This window comes from Aotus nancymaae, unplaced genomic scaffold (assembly GCF_030222135.1).
Source record: "Aotus nancymaae isolate 86718 unplaced genomic scaffold, 86718_ANA_hifiasm-v0.15.2.pri h1tg000051l, whole genome shotgun sequence".
Taxonomy (NCBI): domain Eukaryota; kingdom Metazoa; phylum Chordata; class Mammalia; order Primates; family Aotidae; genus Aotus; species Aotus nancymaae.
The window spans coordinates 23,642,911-23,663,938 of record NW_026988465.1 but is presented as its reverse complement, the minus strand read 5'-3'; the positions used below and the strand labels follow the sequence as shown (position 1 = coordinate 23,663,938).

The following is a 21,028-nucleotide window of genomic DNA, read 5'->3' as shown; positions in this document are numbered from 1 at the left end:
TATATGTTTCTAGAAGACTTGAAGGAGAGATAAGAAACATTTGTTATATGGTTTAAATTACATAACAATTAGAGCTTTTTGATCAAGGAGAAAGCTTTGTCAAGATCCTGATCCTGGTGTTATTTGAAATCCTTATGTTCTGCTAAGCTAATTTTGATTAAGCTCCCAAAGATAGCTCTAGCACCATCCATATATGCTTCCCATTAAAATCACATTAATGAATTTATGAAATAGTGATCATAGTTATGCTTGCACAATATCAATTGGAAGGAAATAAACTAAAGGTACTTTGTAGAATTTCATTTTAAAATTAAAGCATATCTTAACAATGGACAGCATATCTCTTGCCATCTATATACTTACATAAATACTGTCTTTACATCCACTTATGCGAAAAGAAACAAGGCTCAGTGAAGTGTGCCACCTCTCCTTCCACATGGGCAACAAGAAATGATACACAAGAAAATTATTAGATGGGTGCATACTTGTCTAGACAATGTCAAACTACATATGAAATGATGCTGCATTTCAAAAAAATAAAAGGATGCAGATACAGAAAAATATTTACTTTTCATTGAACATATTTTTGTAATATGGACTTTTTAAACTAGTTTAATCTACTGAGTCATTTTCTATTAAAATAAAATGAACTTATTACTTTCTAGAACTTGATTATTATTATTATTCTCTAGTAAAAATAATCAAGGTTCCATGAATAAGTAGCTGATTCTAGTGCTGAGGTATGGGGAATTAAAGAACAGACAGCATCTTGCCATACCAGGAAGTAAGGATGGACACAATGGTGGAGACATTTTAAAGAGATATAGGATCTACCTTAAAGAACTTTCAGTGTCCAAAGCTGGAAAAATATGACCAACAAAATAACTAATACAGTTATATGATAACCCAAAGTATAAAATAAATGCATATGATGCAGTTTGGCTCTGTGTCCCCACCCAAATCTCAACCTGTAGATTCCATGATTCCCACATGTTGTGGGAGGGACCTAGTGGGAGAAAATTGAATCATGGGGATGGGTCTTTCCTGTGCTGTTCTCATAATAGTATAGAAGTCTCATAAAATCTGATGGTGTTAAAAATGGGAGTTTCCCTGCACAAGCTCTCTCTCTTTGCCTGCTGCCATCCATGTAAGATGTGAATTGTTCCATCTTGCCTTCCACCATGATTGTAAGGCCTCCCCAGCCTTGTGAAACTGTAAATCCATTAAAATTCTTTCTTTGTAAATTTCCCAGTCTGGGGTATGTCTTTATTATTACTGTGAAAACAGACTAATAAAGCATATGAGTCCATATTAATACAAATAAATTACTAAATAAATAACTAGAATGAGAGGACTTAGGCAAATAGGTAAAATAATTCCAAAAATTTATATGGATAGTCTCTATTCACAGATGTGGAACATAACTTTCTTTTTCATGGGCTGCATAAAGTGACTTCCTTTCAAAAAACTACAATATATAAATGGAGAAAATAATAGTAATTTTACAGTGGAGAAACATGAAAGACAGAGTGCCATCCAGATGAAGGTAAATCTGAGTTGTAATAAGTGATATTGATAGTACGTACTTTTGATGTGGATGAGAATGGCATTTTACCTCTCTGATTTTCCTTCCCCCAAAATGATAATTATTATCTAACATTGAGGGGGAAAATCTAGGCAAACCCAAATTGAAAGACATTATATAAAATACCTTACCAGTACTTCTTAAAAAATCAAGGTTATTAAAAAAAAAAAAAAAAACTGAGGAAATGTCATAGAAGACCCTACACAGAAATGACAATGAAATGTAATGTTATGTCCTGGATGGGGTTATGGAACAAAAAAAAGACATTAGCTAAAGCCTAAGAAAATTCACATGAAATGTGGGCATTAGTTAATAATAATGTGTCAATGTTGATTTGTGACAAATGTATCATACTAATAACCTAAGATGTTAATAATAGGAAAAACTGATTGTGAAGTAAATTATATTTACTTTCTCTGTATGTACTTTGTACATTTCCCTTTTTTAGAAAAAGAATATAAAAATAATATTAAACCTTTTAAAAATATCAGCATAAATATAAACACAATTACATCACCAATGAATTAATTTGAATTTTTCATTTCTAAAAGATTATTATATATATTCTCCATGAATATTTTCATGAAAATAATAAATCCAAATGCCAGATATAGGTGAAGGGGAGGAAGGCAGCAAATCACACTTCCATGTATGCACCTATGCAACAATCTTGCATGTTCTTCCCATGTACCCCAAAACCTAAAATGCAATTAAAAAAATAAAAGTTTGAAAGAAAAAATAAAAACACATGTAATTTTTTTAACCATCAGGTTTTTAAAATTCTTAAAAAAAAAAAAAGAAAAAGAAAATAATTAATCCATTTTAAGGATAAATACTGTCAGTAATAAAGTTAGCAAAAGTTACATGCACATATGGTTTCTCTGTTAAAATATGTTTTTGATAAAATTTGCAAGAAGATTTATAAAATAAAGGGAATTATGTATCGTTGAGAGAAATTTTTTTTGTATCATAGCAATTTTATCTAAAGTTCATGAAATAAATATTTCACAAAGATATTGTATATTTTTCCTATTTCTTGAAACAATAGGAACACAGTAAGCAAAACACACACAAAAAGTTTTAGATTGTAACCTTTGATTTGGGGGAAACAATTTTTAAAAATGAGAGAAATTTTTGAAGTTAAAAATGGATTTGTTTTTTTCCTCGATGCTCGATCAAAATATGGCATTTTATTTTTTAGCAGAACATACTGTATTTAATTCAATACTTATTTTTTTCTATAATGGCTTACAGAACTGACATTTGATGCTGAATTTCTTGTGCAATAGCCAAATTGCAGAAAAAATGCTACTTCTTTTAAAATACAACCACTTCACAGAGAGAGATTTAAAATAAAAAATTAAAAGTTTCAAACATACCAAAGTAAAAACAGTAGAAAATTTTGGACATATTTTTATTTTACTGTGACTAATTCTAAAGTCTTTTAATATTTGCTCACAATAAAAATCTTTTCCTATTAAAATTCAAACACTGATATGCTGCTGTTTTCAGCAGAGGCATAAAAGGATTTAAGATACAAATACAAAGAAAGTAGGTTCAATGACGTTGATACAAAATAACTTTATACTTTCCTGTGTGATAAATGAAAGTTGACACACACGCAGTCACATACCAACACACTTACCTATATAAATCTATATACACTCACTATTCTTTAATCTGGATAATAATGCTGACTACAAGATTTATAGGGGTTTAATTTTTTAAGATAGTCCCAATTCCTGGGAATTGGGTGCTATTATAACCTTGTGGAACTGTGAGACTTCATCTATATTCTTCCTTGAGTTCTATTGTGAAGAGCAGGTTAATCAGTTTTCTTGATCTGCATATAATCAAAATCCAAATAACAGAACTTAAATATAGATGAGTGTATTTTTATAATGTGAAACATCCAGACATAAGCAGTTGAGGACTGATTCAGTAGCTCAATGATGTCATAAACATCTCAAGGCTTTCTGTAATTCTGGTTCACCATCTTTACTGTTGGTTTCCATTTGCATGTATACAAGATGGCTTCCACTTCTCCTGATGCAGCATAATGTTCTAGACAGAAAAAAAAATATTTAATAGGCCGGGCACGGTGGCTCAAGCCTGTAATCCCAGCACTTTGGGAGGCCGAGGCGGATGGATCATGAGGTCAAGAGATCGAGACCATCCTGGTCAACATGGTGAAACCCCCTCTCTACTAAAAGTACAAAAAATTAGCTGGGCACGGTGGCGCGTGCCTGTAATCCCAGCTACTCAGGAGGCTGAGGCAGGAGAATTGCCTTAACCCAGAAGGCGGAGGTTGCCGTGAGCCGAGATCGCGCCATTGCACTCCAGCCTGGGTAACAAGAGCGAAACTCCGTCTCAAAAAAAAAAAAAAAAAAAGAAAGAAAGAAAAAAATAATTTAGTGGGAAAAGACTTAAGAGGCTAGTTACACAAGTTAAGTGCCCTTAAAAAGAACCACCCTACACTCACACCACGTCTGTGATGTCATTTATGGCAATATTCAGGCCTATGTTACTTGGGCACTTCTAACCGTAAGGGAAGTCAAGTGCTCAAGTATTTTGACCGAGCCCCTAAATTAAATTATCGTTGTCATAGTAAGGAAAAGGAGAATAGATATGTATGTAACTGACAGTGTCTGCCACACACACACACAAAATTCTCAATGAGAGTACTATATAGTTCAAGGGTTGCTTCCGTGAACATTTAATTGATCTTAATATCCAAATTAATGCTTCAATTGCTATCAAATTTGGTAATTCATTAAGAGTTACAATTTTAAAAGTTTATAAAATAGAGAACTCAAGGAAAAGTAAAACAATAATTTTTAACTCAGAGTTGACTATTGAGAATATTCTGATGTTTACACATTTTTATGCAGAAATGCAAAAACATACACATATTCATATGAATTAATGCTATATTTAACACGAACCTCAACATAGAACATTTTAATATTTTTCTCTTAAAATATATTTTCACTACATTTCTATATTATTGTATTGTTTTTCAGCATGATTTTCCATAGCGTTTTATCAAATATATCCTAGAAAATTTACTCATCATAGATTGCTGCACACTAATGTCTTTATGCACACTATCTAAAGTAATCCTATTATAAAGTAGATACAATATAACAGTACCTGTATGTAAAGATTTCTTTTCAAGCCTAAAAGATGCTAGTGCTCTCTTTAGTGTCCCTATATGTATTAAGCGATGGTTACCTATTAAGTAACCATCTCTTATTTAAAAAGATATCAATTTTTTTAAGATATCTTTTTAAATATCTAGGAAAATAACACACAAATCTGCAATGATGAGCATTGCTGTGAAATTTTTAGAATGGATAAACCCTGCTGAGTTGTTGGGTTTGTTCTACCACCTGTTCCTACCATTTTTCAAAAAATCTGTTTTAATAGATTACTAAATATGTCTCCAAAGCTCATATCTCACAGGCAATAAAGACACAAGAGATTTCTAAGCATAAAAATAATTGTGTTACAACTTTATTAATTTGAATTCAGAATGTGGCAATTAGCTCAAACCGGGTAAAATTAGTCTTATTATTATTCTCTTTATGTAGATAGTCAATAATGTTGTCATGAATCTATTTCCTGTCATTGTTTAAATAATCACTTTCTAACTTTTATATCATGCCTGTTGTAGATCTTCTAGTTCGACACTAAGCAATGATATACAAGCCACAATTCTGCTATCCAAATTTCATCAGAGACAATAATTTAAAGAGAGCTCTGAACTGAACAATGATTTTCCTTAAAATTCATATGTTGAAACCTTTATCCCCTGTGATGATATTTGAAGATGGGGCCTTTGGGAGGTAATGAGGTCATAAGGATGGAGCACTGATTAATAGAATAATGCTATTTTAAATAGATAATAGAAAGATAACCTTTATCTTTACTGTATGAGGATACAACAAGAAGGTGGCCATCTACAAACTAGAGAGCCCTCACTGGTAACTGAATCTGCTGGCATCTTGCTCTTGGATGTCCTACTCTCTAGAACTGTGAGAAAGATTTTCTATTATTTAAGACAATCAGTCTATAGTGGTAGTTATAGCAGCCTGAACTGACAAAAACAAAGCTCTGATACTAGTACTGGAACATGGGACATAGAGTTAAATCATGATGTGTTTCTCATTTGCATCTGTACCTAAAAAAGATTCTAGGTGATTCTATCTTGAATAACTAAGATCTCTCTCAACTATATTGAGTACATTATGAATATTTACAAAATCATAAAACACACATTTTCAAAATATTGAGTTACAAACCAAATTTAGAACTGTGTGTAGAGATTGTTGAAATCAATTTGGAAAGAGTTGACATCTTAACAATATTATGCCTCCAATTCATGAAGATGACTAGCTAACACCACATCACATATACTTCATCTACTTACAAGAACCAAAATAGTGTGTACATAACCACACTTTCAATCTATTATCAAAGAGAAAACATGGGAGTTCAACAGAAAAGTGACAGAAAACATCAAAATTATAAAGGATAAAAAATCAGGCAGCATGCTTGGCCAGAACTGGCTGGGAACCAGGAATGACTCCCCAATGTGGGAAAAATGTGCATAAGAGTCTTTCTGTGGTCCAGTTTCCTAATGTGGAATCAAACAATCAATGCCACAGGAGAGATCCACTACCTGCCCAAGTTTGAATCTAACTTAGTGAGCAGCTGGGAGGAAGAACTGCACCAGGGAAATAACTCACGCTGATTCCCAGACCCTTTCTGAAATCTAAGCAGTTACAGCAAGATGCCATTTTTCATTCTAGCTTTTAACAGACTGTGTTCTGTCTTGAGAAACAGCATCACTAGTCCTAGGCATTAGGAAAACTCATGCTGTTGATTGTGCAGCTAGGGTATAAGTTGGGGGTGCGCTTCTGAGGCAAGGACTTGGAAGTGACTGTGGAGTGGGCTGTTGCTGTTGGCGGTGGGAAAGGGGTGTCTCCTCTAGAGATTGAGGAGGAATCAAGCTGCCATGAATTCTTCATCTTGAGCTGTGTGGGCACTCTTAAGGCCTGGGGCTGAGCTGTGAGTGTGGTGCAGACTTCCAGGTTTGACAGATTCCCTGGGTCCACTGTAATAGTCTGGACTGGTGAATGAGCTCCATTGAGACTGGGGCATGACAAGAACGTGTGTTCCCCACTCATGAGCCAAAGCTGTGGCCACTGGAGCTGGCTACACCCTCCACGTGGCAGGATCTCAGTGTGGCAACTGCTGCCCTTAACCCTAGCAATCAACCAGAGGCCTGAGGATCATTTTGCCCCCAGCTCCCATGGCTGGTGCATATGCTCCCCATTGCAGGTCCTAAGCTTAAGCCTACCCAGTCCAGTTCTGTCTGGGTTCATTTCAATTCTAAGACAATACAGGGTTGATGATCTGAGGGACTACACATTCCAATCCACCACCTGGGACAACCAAGCACTCCTTCTAGGGCACTGAGGTTGGATCTGTCTGTCCCACCACTTCAGCTGTCTCCTACCTGCAAGTGTCATACATATGCTGGCCTAGGGGCTAGCCTGCACAGACCACTGCAGCCACTACTGACACAAGCACACACTGCTTGGGATCCAGAAGAGAATGTTACTACTGCCGCTGCCATTGCTCAAACCACACTAGAAACCCAGGGGCTCAAGAGAATACTCACGCACCTGATACACTGCTATCATAATTGGCATCTGGGAAAGCCACCGAGAGGCCCATTAATCAGCTGGCCTAGAAATGCCAACATAGGTGATAGTGTACACTGGGCCAGATTACAAAAGCATACATGCCTAGTTCTCCAATGCCAGTGCTGAAGCTTGAAGATAGGCTCATCTGGCATTGCAGTCCCCAGCACTACACTTCCACAGCCTCCACTATGAATTCCAGTCTAATGTGTCGAGGGAACCACAGATGCCACGGATGCTTTTTATAGCAAAGAAATGATATGGAGACTTTATAGCTATAAGCATACAGAAGCAAAGCCAAAGGGCCCTACTCAGCCAATATCATTGATACATCTTCAGAAATACTTCCCCTTGAACAAAAGCAAACTCAAAAATAGGAAAAAGCACTGTTACACCACATGTGCAGAAATCAATGCAGAGACCCAGGAAATATAAAAAGCAGGACATGTGACACCCTAAAGAAACACAATAATTCTCTAGCAATACATTTTAACCACATTTAAGTTCTTAAAATCTGAGATTAAAAATTTTAAATATTTATTTTAAAGAGGTTCAATAAGATGGAAGAGAAATCTGAATACCAACAGAAAGAACTAAAAAAATCCATTCAAATTATACATAGGAAATTTGCCAAAGGGGTAGCTATTTAAAAAAAAAAAACACCTAAAATTCTGTAACTAAAAAGAAATTATTGAAGTAACCACAAAATACACTTGAAAGCCTCAACAATAAATTAGACCTTGCAGAAGGAAGAATTTCAGAACTGAAAAAGTTTATATGAAATAACTTAGTAAAAAAAAAATTAAAAAAGAGAATTAAAAACACTTTTTTAATTCTTTGAGAAGTTTAAGATAAGATAAAGCAACCATATTTATGAATTATGACTATCTTCATGGGTAAAGAGAGATCTAAAGTTTAAAAAGCTTATTTAATGGCATAACAAATGAAAACTTCCCTAGTATATCAAGAGAGTTAGAGTTCCATATACAAGAGGCTTATTAGTCCCTAAGAATTTACAAAGTCAAAAGGATTTTGCTATGACACATTATAAGCAGACTGCCTAAAGTCACAGAGAAAGTTATAAAATCAGCAAGAGAAGTGTGTCCAGTCACTCGTAAGAGAACAGTAGACTTTTCAGCAAAAAACCTTATAGGTCAAAAAAGAATGGGATACATTTGTAGTGAATAGATATATATATATATGGAAATTTTTTTAGTTATGAATTGTATATCCAACTAAGAATATATTTAGTTAAGAATTATTTAGCTAAGAATTAAATATCCAGCATGATTAAACTTCATAAATGGAGAAGAAATAAAGCCTTTCCCAGGCAAGCAAATGCTGAGAGAATTCCTCATTACCAGACCTGTCCTACGTGAAATGCTCCAAGATATCCTAAATGTGAAAGCAAAAGGACAAAATATGCCATTATAAAAACAAGGAAATTATAAATTTCTCTGGTAAAACAATTAAACAAAGGAGGAAAAGAAAGAAATCAAATGGCACCACTATAGAATTCCACCAAACCGCAATGAGAAACATTAAGTGAAAAAGAAACCAAGAATTTATAAAACAACTTAATTAACAATATGAAAGAAGTAAAACTTCCCATATCGATAATAATCTTGAGAATAAATAGTTTGAATGCTCCACTTATAAGTTATAGATTTGCTAAATACATACAAAAAAAAAAGAGAAAAACAAGATTCAACTGTATGTTGCCTAAAGAAACTCACTTTAGCAGTAAAGACACACATAGACTGAAAGAGAAGAGATGAAAAAAGATGTTCCACACAAATGGAAACAAAACTGAGGAGACATAGGAGTGATGAAAGGTGTGTGGGCAAGTGAATTCAGGGTTTAGCCACTGCACACAGCCAGGCATACTGGCTGCTGCAGCAAGGCAGGCAGCTAAAGACGCAGGTGCCAGCTGCATTTGAGGCTAGACCAGATGTACTGCACTCAGATTCAGCTACAGGCACCTGCATCTGGATGAAGTGAATATGGTGCCACCCAGAAGCCTGGAGGTGCCGGGAACTGAAAAGCCCCAAAGAGGGGTCACAGCCCTGATTCCAGGAGCATCTGGGTCTGGGCTTCCGAAAATATCACAGATCTTTTGTCCTTCTCATTGCCAGCAATGTGGCAAGTGGGGGAGGCATTTTTCAGCCCTGTTTGTATTATAGCTCTTTCAGTCCTGCCATTCAGGTCACAACTTCTTGTCCCACATCCAGGAAGAATGATGTACACAGAAAACTGGAGGGTGACCAAAGTGGAGAGGAGTTTCATTGAGTGACAGAACAGGTCTCAGGACACCCAAAGTGTGTAGCTCCTTTCCGTGGGCAGGTTGTCCGGATGAGTGTCCAGAGAGTGGAGAAGAGACCAGAAGTGAGTAGCTTCTTTCTGTAGGCAGGTCATCCTAATGTCTGTGTGAGTCTGGCTGAGACTGGTGTTTTATGAACTTCAGAAGGAAGGAAGTATGTGCTGATTGGTCCACTGGAAATCATGGGCAGGCCTGGAAAATGCACCTTAATTTCTCTCTCCGGGCAGCAGGACTTCACCCAGAACTCACAGCCCTGCCCCAAAGCTTCAGGCTGTTCCTGGCTTGAAGTGGGGCTTCACCAGAAACTTGCCCCATTCCACGCAGGAGCCTGTCTGCCTCCTGCCTGCATCAACATGTCATCCATGGCACTTGTGCTGAGGGGTGCCTGCAGTCCTGCACCAAGCTGCCCTCAGCCTCCAGTGGCCTCCCTTCCTAGCTCATTGATGCCCAACATTTCAGACAAGGCTGAGAAGACAGGGGAGATAATGTGTCAGTGCTGCCCTGAGCATGCACACACCTAGCCAGGTCACAACAAGGCCTGGGATTGTCTTCAACTTTGCTCCAAAATTGAAGCAAGCAGCAGGACCTGGGAGAGCCCAGGCAGTGGGAGCAGGCACTTCTGAGTCTGCAAGGGCAGGGGGTATTTCCCAGGCCCCTGAGAGTACAGGGATGCATGGGTCTAAAGCCATGGCTGGGTGGCTGCAGCTGTGCCCAGGAGGATAAGGCTCCCATCTGTTCCTGGGTCCCACCAGTTTCATGGAACTTGCAGTCCGAGCCAGGTTTCCCCCGTTGCAAACAGCGTCTTCACAGCAGCCGCTTAAGACAGGCTGGCGCTGCCGTCAATAGTATTGGAAGAAAAACATATGCATAGGTCAATGGACAAAAAAAAAATAGAAAACCCAGAAACAGCCACATACTTACAGCCAACTTATCTTTGCAAAGCTGACAAAAATATACTGGGGAAAGGACACCCTCTCCAATAAGCGATGTTGGGAAAATTGGATTCTCATGTGCAGAAGAATAAAATTGGACCTCTACTTCTCACCTTATACACAAATTAACTCAAGATGAATTAAATACTGAAATTTAAGACCAGAAAGCATAGCCGTACTAGAAGAAAATACAGAGAATACTCTTCTGGATAATGGTCTGGGCAAATATTTTATGACTAAGACTGTAAAAGCTTAGGCAACAAAAGTGGAAATAGATAAATGGGACTTATTTACACTAAAATGCTTCGGCATTGCAAAATAATCAACAGAGTGAAGATACAATCTGTTTTATGAAGGGAAATATTTTCAAACTATTCATCTGATAGGGGACTAAATAACCAGAATATACAAATAATTCAAACAGCTCAGCAATAAAAATAATTCCATTATACAGTGGGATTATTCACCAGCTGTAAAACATACCCACACTAGTGTGTTTATCACGGCATTATTCACAATTGCAAAGATGTGGAATCAACCTAAGTGTGCATTAACGGATATTGGATAAAGAAAATGTGGCATATATGTACTATGGAATACCACTGAGCCAAAAAATATTAAATTATGTCTTTTGCAGCAACATGAATAGAACTGGAGGTCATTATCTTAAGCAAAACAACCCAGGCACAGAAAGACAGATATCACAAATGTGTTCTCAGGAATGTAGAGAGTGAAATGATAGCTAATGGAAACTCAGAAGAATGAAGATGTATATAAGTCAGTATGTTATTTGGATTATAGATACCCTAAAAGCACTGAGTTGACCACTATGCAACTTATGCATGCAACAAAATTGCACGTGTATCCCATATAGTTATAAAAATAAAAAATTCAATTACAATTTTCAATTAATTAATTAGGCTTTTTAAATTGTTTTCCTATGACTGTTAAAATAACTTACCACATGACTACTGGCTAAAAAAAAACCCAAAAAACAAAAAACAAATCCCAGAAATGTATTCTCTCACAGTTCTGGAGGATAGAAGTCTGAAATCAAGATTGTAGGAGGGCTCCCTTCCCTCCAAAAATTCTAGAAAACAAATTCGTCCTTCCCTCTTCCAAAATGGTAGCCCCAGATGTCCCTTGCCATGGTATGGCATAAATCAAATCTCAGCCTCTATTGAATAACTTTAATATATCCCACCTAATAGCTGTATAATTCTTTGTATACATTGTTGTGTCATATTGGTAGTATTTGAGGATTTTGCATTTATATTCATGAGACATATTGGTCTCTAGTTATTCTTCTTGAAATATTTTTGTTTGGTTTTGGTATTAGAATAATACAGGTCCCATGGAATGCATTAGGGCATTTCACCCCAATTTTATCTTCTGAACCAGATCATAGAGAATTAATGTAACGTCTTTTTTAAACGTTTAGTAGTATTTGCAAGTAAAATCATGTGGACTTGGTATTTTGTTCTGTTTTATTTTTGTAAGGTAATTATTAATTTCAGTTTCCTTAACAAATACAGTCCTACTCAGATTATCTACTTCTTATTGTATAAATTTTGAGAGTTTGTGTTTTCTAAGAAATTTGTTTATTTAAGCCAAGTTATCTAAGTTGTGGGCACAAAATTGTTCAGAGTATTATAATATTATCTTTTTAGTAGCCACTAAATCCTTAGTAAAAGCCCTTGTTTTATTTCTGATATTAGTACTTTGTCTTTTATTCTCTATGTATACATCTTTGATTGCTACCCTGGTTGAAGCTTTATCAATTTTGTTGATTTTTCACAAAAGAAAAAACATCTTTTGTTTTATTCATTTTCTCTATTGATTTTTTGTTTCCAATTACATTGACTTCTAGTCTAATATTTATTATCTCTTTTCTTCTATTTTAGGTTCATATTTTCTTAATATGGTAGCTTAGATTGCTGATTTTTACATCTTTCTTCTTTTCTAACATACACTCAATGATATAAATTTTCCTTCAAGCAGTAGTGTCACTGTATCCAATAAATTTTGGAAAGTTTTGTTTTAATTTTCATTTAGTTCCAATGTTAAAATTTCCCTGAAGGCTTTTTTTTAAATACTGTATTATATGGAAGTGTGTGTTTAATCTTCAATATTTGATTATTTGTCAGCTATCTTCTTCTTCATTTCTAGTTTAATTGCATTGTGGTCCAAGAACATACTTTGTATAATTTCTATTCTTTGATATTTGTTAAAGTATATTTTTATGACCAAAAAGTGTTCTGTCTTCATGAGTGATCCATGTCAGCTTGAGAAACATTTATATTTTTTGTTATTGGATGAAGTATTCTATAAATGTCCTTTAGACATCCTTTATCATTGAAGGCAGTGTTTACTTCCACTCTAACTTTACTGATATTCTGCTCACTGGATCTATCAGTTACTAACAAAGAGATGTTAAAGACTTAACTGTAATTGTGAATTTGTCTATTCCTTTTTACAGTTTCATCACTTTTTGCCTGTATTTTGACACTGTTGTTAGGTGCATGAATGTTAAAGATTGTTATACCTTCTTAGAAAATTAACCTCTTTATTAATGCTCCTTTTTGTCTCTGATAATTTTCCTTGTCCTGAATTCTACTTTTTCTGCAATTATGCAGCTACTCCAGTGTTTTTTAAATGAGTGTTAGTATAATATTTTTTCCTTTATCCTTTTAATCTATGTCTATATTTCAGATAGGATTCTTAGAGATGGTATGTAATTGTGTATTGGCTTTTTGTTTGCTTGTTTCTTTTCTGACAGTCTTTTACTCTGGTGTATTTGAGTCAGTTTCTACTGTCCCTCCATTTACTGCCTTCTTTCTTCTTAACAGAATATTTTTAAGTGTTTTCATTTTCTCTCCTTTCATAGAACATAATTTATTTTTGTTTTATTTTATAGAACATAATTTATTTTTATTTTATTTCATAGAACAAATACTTATATGGTCCAATCAATTGGGTCCTGAAAGGAAAATACAAAATAAAAGAAATAAATAAACATGTTTAGGTATTGCCCTAGAGTTTGCAATATACATTTACAATGACTCTAATTAACTCTTACATTATAACCTACTGATTTACAGGTGGCACCAGTGTAACATTACTGTCATTCATTTCATTTATCTATATGCTAAAATTACCTAAAATTGTTGATGGTCTTATTACTTTGAACAAAAATAACTCTGTTAGATGCACTAGGAATATGAAAAATAAAATATTTCACTTTATATTCATTTGTCCCTTCTCCATACTTTCTCTTTACAGAGATGTAAGTTTCTGACCTATGTCACTTTTCTTATCTCTGAAATACTTCTTTTCAACATTTTTTGCATGACCTGCCTAGTGGCAACAAATTCCTTCAGATGTTTCCTATTTAAGAAAATCTTTATTGAAAAATATTTTTTCTAGACGTCTGATGGAACTTCTCATCCTTGTTCCTCTCTTTGTAAGGTATTTGTTTTTAATATTTTCACTTTTTTTTTTTTCAGTGTGCATAGGTTGTGCCTTGGTATAAATTTTTGGTATTTATCCTGCTTGGTGTTAGCTTGGTATTGGTTGCAATATCTCCAGTTTCATTTTTAATTGATCTTACTTTGATATTTTCTCTTATTTTCCTGGTTAATGTCACTAATGTTCTGTTTATCTTTTCAGAGAGCCAGCTTTTTGTTTCATTTATCTTTTGTATTTTTTGTTTCAATTTTATCTATTTCTGCTCTAATCTTCATTATTTTTTATCTTTTGTGGTTTTTGGGATTGGTTTGTTCTTGGTTTCCTGGTTCCTTGATATGTATTGTTAAATTATTAATTTATAATCTCTACTTTTTTGACATAGGCATTTAGTGCTATAATCTTCCTTCTTAGCACTGTTTCTGCTGCATTCCACGAGTTTTGGTATATTGTGTTTTCATTTTGATTTGTTTCAAAAAAGTGTTCATAGTAGGCTTGAATGATCTTTTGTATTTCTGTGGTATTATGCCTGTATTAGTGGTAATATGCCTGTATTAGTCAGGATTCTCTAGAGGGATGAGACTAATAGGACATATGTATATATGAAAGGGAGTTTATTAAGGAGAATTGACTCCCGCAATCACAAGGTAAAAGTTCCGTGATACGCCCTCTGCAAGTTGAGGAGCAAGGAAGCCAATGGATCAGTCTGAGTCCCAAAACCTCAAAAGTAGGAAAGCCAACAGTGCAACCTTCAGTCTGTGGCCAGAGGCCTGAGAGCCACTGGCAAACCACTAGTATAAATCTCAGGGTCCAAAAGCTGAAGAACTTGGAGCGTGATGTTCGAGGGCAGGAAGCATCCAGCATGAGAGAAAGATGAAGGCCAAAAGATTCAACAAGGCTGCTTTATTCTAGCTGTATTGGCAGTTGATTAGATGGTACCCACCCACAATGAGGGTGGTTCTGCCAGTAGCAGTCCACTGAATAAAATGTTAATCCACTTTGGCAACACCCTCAAAGACAAACCAAGGAACAATACTTTTCAAACTTCAGTCCAATCAAGTTGAAACTCAACATTAACCATTACACTGCCCTGGAGTTTTCTTATAGTAGAATGCTTCAGATAAGTGGTGCATATCACTTCCACTTACATTTCATTGCCACACCTGGTCCCATGGCTTCCACCAAACACAGGAAAGCCAGAATTGTAATCTGTCTTATGCCCAGAAATCAGAGAGTCAGAAATATTTATTTATGTCACTTACAACCAAAAAGTAAAAGAACGGTAGAGAAGCCAATTACACACATGTATTTTCATTTCTACTGTAAGAACTCTACATTTGATGATCTAAAGTCATGGCATATAAAGAAAAATCCTTCCAATATTACTGGACAAATAGCAGCAGCTGATACTGTCAGCCAGAATTTTGGGCCTTATGCCAAAATGACAATAATGTAGAAAAAGTAGTTATTGACCTGCCTGAAATCAAATTGATATCTTTTTCTGCAGCGTGAAAAATGTATAAGTAGAAACCAGTTATATTCCCATATAAAAATAGGACTTGCAAAAATAGAGCAGACATTGGCAAACATTTCCTATATAGGGCCAGATGATGAATATTTAGGCACTGTGAGATGTAAGTCTCTACAGCAACTACTTAACATTGCCATTGGTAGAGATGAAGTCACCATTGACAATAATGGGCATGGCCGTATTCCAATAAAACTTTATTTAAACAAGAAATGGAAATCCTGATTTCCCCATCTACTGTGGTTTGCTAACTCCTGTCATAGATCTTTGAGGAATGAAGATTTAGAAATAAGTTTTTTGTGGGAATATTTTGCAATTTTATAACTTAAATAAGGGGTGAGCAATAGTAGTTATTAATTTTTCTGTCATACTTTTTTTCACCATCTTTCTTTTCCTTTCTCTGCTTCCTAAACTTCTTATAACTGGCATTATTTTTGCTTCCACACTGAAGACACATTCAGTCCATTTGCTAAGACATTTATAGCTGACACTGACAGTCCTTAAGCTCCTCTAGAACCTCTATTCAATGTGGATTAGTGATTAGTCACCATTTAGACTTGTTTCCTTCCCATCTGTCAGACTTAATTTCTTGTAAAATGTAAAATACATTGTGCTATTTTAATATCAACTCAAACATCACTGATGTAGCAACTTCAATTGCTCAAATACTTGCAATGGCCTAGTTTAACACTATCTTTTATGAGTTGAACAAAAGAGAAGCATGTACTTATAATGTGGCCCTGTTTGTATATATAGATAGTGGGCTTATATAGGGAATTGTGGTTTATTTGATTGTATACTTGACTAAATCAAAAAACAAGTTATCTCTGTCATGCCTGATTCTTCTTAGACCAGAGTACTATGGGCATTATAGGGACAGTTGATTCACTGATTTGATTTTGAAATCTCATAGTATCTTCCATTTTAAACATTCTATTTAGTAATTTGTAAATACATAGCATGAAAAGATTTCTGCTTCCATATTTCTTCCCAACTTGGCATCTGTATTAAGGGAAAAGCTTACATGCCTTCACTTCTAAGAGATGGTGTCCTTGGATCCATGTGTCTGGCCTTTTTTCTCCTCTGGGGCTTTGGTAGCATCTGTGACAATATGTCTTATTAAATACCAGGTTCCCTGCCAGCTTCTGCTGATCAGCTCTGGCCTACACTGCAGGTTTTCTGTGATTCAGTCATGTCTTCTACTGTATTTATGATTTATGCCATCCTACCTCACAGCCTCCACTGTGGGGTCACCTTACCCCTTACCACAGTAAGGGATCTTCACAACAGGTGCGTTGCCACTTTCTGTGTTTCTCACAAGAAACACACAGAAAAAAAAGGAAAACCCTTCCCTTTCTAAATTACAGGAGCCTAGGAAAATTTGGGGCATAATTCCTGGCAGCAGAATTCTCTGTTGAGCCTGCTCCAGATTGACAGAGAGAGACATTCTAAAATGGGGAAAAAGGGGCAAATAGCTATTGTATTTGCTTGCTGAGGATACCATAACAAAGTTCTACAGAGTGGATGGCTTAAACAACAGAAATTATTTTCTCATGATCTGGGGGCTGGACGTCCATGATCAAGGTGTCAGCCATGTTAGTTTCTCCAGGGACCTCTCTCCTTGGCTTGCAGACAGATGCTGTCTTAGTGTCCCTCACATGGTCATCCCTCTGTGCGTGCATGCATGCACCTGGTGTCTCTTTGTATGTCCAAATTTCCTGTTGTTACCAGACCATCAATAAGACTGAATTACAGCCTACCCTAAGGACTTCATTTAAATGTAATTACCTATTTAAAGACCCATGTCCATATACAGTCACATTCTGAGGTACTGGGGGTGAAGGCTTCAACATATGAGTTTGGGAGAAACACAATTTAGCCCATAATATCTGTCTGTCTCTGTCTGTCTATCTATCTGTCTGTCTGTCTATCTATCTAGTCATTTCTGTTCTCTTAACCCCAATAACAGGCGTTTTGATATAAAAAGAGCCTTACATGTTTTACTTTCCTCTCTCCATTTTTTTCACCTCTCTCATTCTAGGAACTGCTAAATTTTAAAAAGTTTCCCTCTTCCCTCTTGATTCCCAGTGTCATATCCTTCTCTTTCCACTTTCCTAGAAACATGGAGATTGGGTAAGGTAAAATATGCACTGACAATATTATTATAATTACATATCTCTACTTCTTGAGATAAAATATTAGATGTAAATATATAAAGCAAGCTTCATATTTATAAAATGTTTCTGATGAAGTAAATCTTTTGAAATACTGTACAAATTAGAAAACCAATATATTAGCAGTCTATAAAACATAGTAAATGCAGGTATAAATTGGAAACAAGCAACACATATTTTCTAAACATTTTTGCTTTGAATACCTTTAAAGTTCTAAGCATCATGTGTTTCATAATATTGAAAAGGATTATAGACCATATCAAATAATTCTGCAAATCTCAAGGGGAATTGCACATTATCCCCTCGAGTAAATAAATGTTCATCTTATTCTCCCGTGTATGGTTTCCTATAACATTCTACGTGATTTCCTGACATCTCACAGGTGTTTTAAAACATAGTTTAAAGTTTCTTGTACACCAAGGTTTTCGGTAATTATGTTTGCCTCAAACACTGAATTGCATTTGTGAGAAATATACAAAAAGGATGAAAACTAACAAAGAAGATTTTAAAAACATAAAGCTATCAGATCTAACTCTGCCTCAGGAATTTTCATCTTTATTGTTAAGTTTTGTGCAAATGCCTTAAACTGAGTTTAACTTAATAAGAAAAATAGTTTCATCCTATCAAGAATAAAAATAATTCAACCCCAATGATAGTTGATTCATTTAAATAAGAATAATTTTCACTACAAGCTTAGAGAAAATAAAGTTTCATGTAAGGGTAAATGTTTTGAGTTCAGGCTAATATTAAAACTAAACGATCCTTTTGTAGTTCATGAGCATGATGATTGGGTGTTCACATGCTTGTGTGAGATGTGCCACCCTCAGAACCTTGCTCCGACATCGGCACATTACCCATCTGACCTGAACTTGGCAAAATAAAAAAAAACTAAAAAATTAAAAAATAAAAGAACTAACCAAGAGGCTTTACCCAACAAGACAAATGAAAGCACACAATGATAGTCATATTTCAGGACAATCTCCGTATAAAATGATTTTGGTATTATTTTACCGATGATTCCTGGATTTTGTGTATCACCTTCGACGTACATAAATGTTTTAGAATGATACAAAATCATAAAGATTACCTATTCTCTACCTGTTGCTAAAGTAGAGAATTGTTATAATAGGGAATGAAATGTTTATCATTATTTGATAGAAGATTGTAGAGCTTTCAAAATCTCATAAACAACCAAAGAAAAATCATTCGCATTGAAGTTTACCACATGCAACTCTTGCTGAGATAAAGGTAGGTGTAGATAGATGATGAAAAGATAATGAGATAGATAGATAGATAGATGATAACAACACGGGTAGTTTAGTAGGCAGTTAAAAAGCTAGGTAGAGAGACAGATGGTTGAATACACACGTATCTAAGAGAAGCAGCAGCTGAAGTAGTACACTCTGAGAATGTTTTAGAAACACATATACTCCCAAATACATAAGTAAGTCTGTAACGAACAAAAAGAAACAACTCAATGGTGGTGAAATGTCAATACTGAAAAGTGGAAATACTACAATGAGTGTGTACGGGCTGAAATTGGCTGCAAATCTCAAGAGGAATTACACAGTATCATTTACAGTGACCTCGAGATTTTAGTTCTTCTAAAGATAACTATTCTCCAGTAATTATTCTGTAGGAATGTATGGGATATTTATTTCCCCTGGATGTGTCATTTCTTTTTCTCCAGACTATCAATACTTTCCGCAATCAAAGAACACTTTCTTATTAGTGAAATGATAGGTGTGATATTTTCTGATAAAATATCTATGTCTATAAAATGACTAGAAAGTAATGCCCACCTTTCCTTTGGGACCATTACATAGATTGTCTGTAGCTTGCACGTAATATCCAGGTTTCCTGAAATATTGATTGGAGTAATGGGTTTTTGTTGATGTGTCAGTTTTCCACAAGACAAATAAGAGGTCTCAGGAACCAAACTGAATGCGCTGTGGAAGCTACTAACGAGGGGGTCCTTATGACAAGGAGATAAAGTTAGAGGGGTCTGGAGGTCTTCCAAATCATACTACTAAATCATCGACTTTTGCAATCAGTTGGCATCTTCAAAACCATATCCTGGGAGGTTCCCTGGTTGCTCCCTTTTCCACTTTCAAGCTAAGTCCAACAATTCACATTCCTACTTTTCTCTTCCTCATCCTGTCTTTACCCATAATTTCACATGTCTAGCCTGAGATTCCTGTTCTCCTCATCCCCTCTTAAACAAAGGTACTTTATCTTCTCAAATATGTTATTTCAACTTGTAATTTCTTGACCAGAATTCAATGGCTGTCTAACAAGACCATATGCCACTCTTGATAGAGATATTTTGGCCCTGAGCCAATAATTCCTCAGCCTGGAGTCGATAAAAACATTCCAGGTATTTGGTCCTCCTATTTTCTGTCCCACAAGGGAACAGAAAGCAGTAAAACACATTGTTATTTAGAGATATTTCTCTGTACTGACTTGTGAAATGATGTTTTTACTCTTTTCTCCATATTTATTATCTGTCTAGACACTAAGAATATAGATATCTTTTATTCCCAGAAGTTGTCTGCTGAATATCAACTGAAGATTGTGTGTGTGTGTGTGTGTGTGTGTGTGAGACAGATGTGGCTGTGGGTGTGTGGTATACATGTATATGCACTTATATACGTGCATACATGCACACATATATGTGTGTGTGGAGAGAGTTAAGGAGCAGCAGGGTAAATTATTCTTGTAATTGTAAATCCTAACACTTGATCCTGAGCTCAGCCTCTAGCCACTACTAGATTTCAGTTCACATTAATAACATTGCTTTTCAACGCTTCCTTCTTAATCTCTCTTAATATCCCAGGAATAGACTTGTTAAATATTAAAAGGTTAAATTTCTCTACTGGGGGCAAGACAGAAGCCAGAGGAGAGAAATTCCGAGCATAATAGTAAAGTCAAAGTTAATGATTCTCTGATTTCACAAAGGTTAAAACCCACATTCTCCATGTAACAATGCCTTAAAATGCTCTCCAGTCCTCATCAATCCTGACTCACTACCCACTCCCCCCACCCACAAATGAAATATAAACTGATTAATATCAGGAGCTAATAATGGAGAAGTCTTTTTATATTAAAAAATTGGGAAATTACTTAGTCTACCAACTTATAAATATGTCCTATTGGTGGTGAGTACATATAATGTCACAATGTATTAATAGAATATTTCATTTCAGTGTTGATCTTGCTTTCTTGCTTTGTGAAAGGTTCATTTCTAACCCAATTTTGTTCACACATTTTGTCTCTTTCCTAGAATAAATGTTAGCATTTCTGCCTTATTGGT

At 35.4% G+C, this 21,028-nt stretch overlaps 1 non-coding gene across 1 annotated transcript; it reads left to right on the top strand.

Annotated features, from left to right (window-relative positions):
- The first annotated feature begins 18,474 nt into the window (after positions 1 to 18,474).
- LOC135269348 (small nucleolar RNA U13) lies at positions 18,475 to 18,579 on the top strand. The gene has a single exon (XR_010337649.1). It is a non-coding gene; the product is annotated as a small nucleolar RNA U13 (small nucleolar RNA).
- The last annotated feature ends 2,449 nt before the right edge of the window (positions 18,580 to 21,028 follow it).